Source organism: Natator depressus, chromosome 28 (genome assembly GCF_965152275.1).
Source record: "Natator depressus isolate rNatDep1 chromosome 28, rNatDep2.hap1, whole genome shotgun sequence".
In the NCBI taxonomy this organism is placed as follows: domain Eukaryota; kingdom Metazoa; phylum Chordata; order Testudines; family Cheloniidae; genus Natator; species Natator depressus.
The window spans coordinates 8,835,047-8,837,546 of NC_134261.1; the positions used below are offsets into that span (position 1 = coordinate 8,835,047).

At 60.8% G+C, this 2,500-nt stretch overlaps 1 non-coding gene across 1 annotated transcript; it reads left to right on the forward strand.

The window, feature by feature from the left end:
- Positions 1-2,019: 2,019 nt before the first annotated feature.
- LOC141979241 (5S ribosomal RNA) lies at positions 2,020-2,138 on the forward strand. The gene has a single exon (XR_012636663.1). It is a non-coding gene; the product is annotated as a 5S ribosomal RNA (ribosomal RNA).
- Positions 2,139-2,500: the final 362 nt, after the last annotated feature.

Consider the following 2,500-nt stretch of genomic DNA (forward strand, 5'->3'; position numbering starts at 1 on the left):
CCTCCGGGGGGCGCCGACAGTCGGAGTTCGCATCCCGGCCACCGGGCCTGCACCGGGGGTGCGAGGGGACGACGGGGTCCCCGGAGGAAAAGAGCCGGAAAAGGGGGGGCTCGGGGGGGCCGGGGGCCGCCCCACCTGCCAACGTGCCCCTGTCCCCCCTCACAAGATCGGGTACAACGCGCAGATTGGTCCCCGAGGCTCATCTCTGGTTCTCACAGGTTCCGAAAAACCTGTTCTCAGAAATCTCCTCGCACCCGTCAAAATGAACTAGTCGAAAAATCCAACCGCCAATTTAGGGGGACCAATCTGAAATCCTATCCGACCTCCTGGTTCTCTCGGTCGGCCGAGGGCACTTTTGGCGACCCCATCCGGACTTCCGTGAGACTGCCGGCCATCAGGTCAACCCGTCACTTTGAATGGGGTTGACCTGATGGCCGAGCAGGGACTTAGACATTTTTTCAGCCTTTTCCTCGGGGTTGACCTGGTGTCCCGGGGGGACTTAGACATTTTTTTCAGCCTTTTCCTCCGGGTTGACCTGGTGTCCCGGGGGGACTTAGACATTTTTTCAGCCTTTTCCTCCGGGTTGACCTGGTGTCCCGGGGGGACTTAGACTTTTTTTCAGCCTTTTCCTCCGGGTTGACCTGGTGTCCCGGGGGGACTTAGACTTTTTTTCAGCCTTTTCCTCCGGGTTGACCTGGTGTCCCGGGGGGACTTAGACATTTTTTTCAGCCTTTTCCTCCGGGTTGACCTGGTGTCCCGGGGGGACTTAGACTTTTTTTCAGCCTTTTCCTCCGGGTTGACCTGGTGTCCCGGGGGGACTTAGACTTTTTTTCAGCCTTTTCCTCCGGGTTGACCTGGTGTCCCGGGGGGACTTAGACTTTTTTTCAGCCTTTTCCTCCGGGTTGACCTGGTGTCCCGGGGGGACTTAGACTTTTTTTCAGCCTTTTCCTCCGGGTTGACCTGGTGTCCCGGGGGGACTTAGACATTTTTTTCAGCCTTTTCCTCCGGGTTGACCTGGTGTCCCGGGGGGACTTAGACTTTTTTTCAGCCTTTTCCTCCGGGTTGACCTGGTGTCCCGGGGGGACTTAGACATTTTTTTCAGCCTTTTCCTCCGGGTTGACCTGGTGTCCCGGGGGGACTTAGACATTTTTTTCAGCCTTTTCCTCCGGGCTGACCTGGTGGCCGAGCGTCTCGCCGTCCGCGGCCGGAGCTAGAGATGCCCCCCCCCCCAGGCCAGCCTGCGAAGCCGCGGCCAGGATCGGGCCCCTGGAAGTCTGACTAAAAATTTTCACCGACCCCAAAAACGGTTAGGGGGGGCCTCATAAAGCCTCCGGAGCGAAAAAAAAAAAAACGGAAAAAAGGATCGGGCCCACCCGAGGCAGGGGAGTCAGTAAGGGAAAGGGGACGAGGCGGCCCGGAGCCGGGTGCCCGGAGCCGGGTGCCGGCGGCCAGGATCGGGCCCCTGGAAGTCTGAAAAATTTTTTTCACCGACCCCCAAAGTGGTATTGGGGGGGGCTCATAAAGCCTCCGGAGCGAAAAAAAAAAAAAACGGAAAAAAGGATCGGGCCCACCCGAGGCAGGGGAGTCAGTAAGGGAAAGGGGACGAGGCGGCCCGGAGCCGGGTGCCCGGAGCCGGGTGCCCGCGGCCAGGATCGGGCCCCTGGAAGTCTGAAAAAAATTTTTTCACCGACCCCCAAAGTGGTGTTGGGGGGGGCTCACGAAGCCTCCGGAGCGGAAAAAAAAAAACGGAAAAAAGGATCGGGCCCACCCGAGGCAGCGGAGTCAGTAAGGGAAAGGGGACGAGGCGGCCCGGAGCCGGGTGCCCGGAGCCGGGTGCCCGCGGCCAGGATCGGGCCCCTGGAAGTCTGAAAAAAAAAATTTCACCGACCCCCAAAGGGGTGTTGGGGGGGGGCTCACGAAGCCTCCGGAGCGGAAAAAAAAAAACGGAAAAAAGGATCGGGCCCACCCGAGGCAGGGGAGTCAGTAAGGGAAAGGGGACGAGGCGGACCGGAGCCGAGTGCCTACGGCCATACCGGACGGAAGGCCCCCGATCCCGTCCGATCTCGGAAGGTAAACCGTCCCGGGCCTGGCTAGTACTTGGATGGGTGACCGCCTGGGAATCCCAGGTGCCGTAGGCAGCTTTTCCCGCTGCGAGCCAGCTCTCTCCTTTTCTGGGGAACAAGGGCAGGGTCGCCCTGCCAGGGGCCCTGGGGCTGAAGTCCCTGCCGGCCACCAGGTCAACCCGGAGCCTGCCCCTCTGCGGCCAGCAGGTCAACCCCATACCGGCAGGGGGTTGACCTGGTGGCCGGGAAGCAGAGCGGCCAGCAGGTCAACCCCATACATTCAGCGGGTTGACCTGGTGGACGGGAAGGAAAGCGGCCAGCAGGTCAACCCCATACTTTCAGCGGGTTGACCTGGTGGCCGGGAAGGAAAGCGGCCAGCAGGTCAACCCCATACATTCAGCGGGTTGACCTGGTGGCCGGGAAGGAAAGCGGCCAGC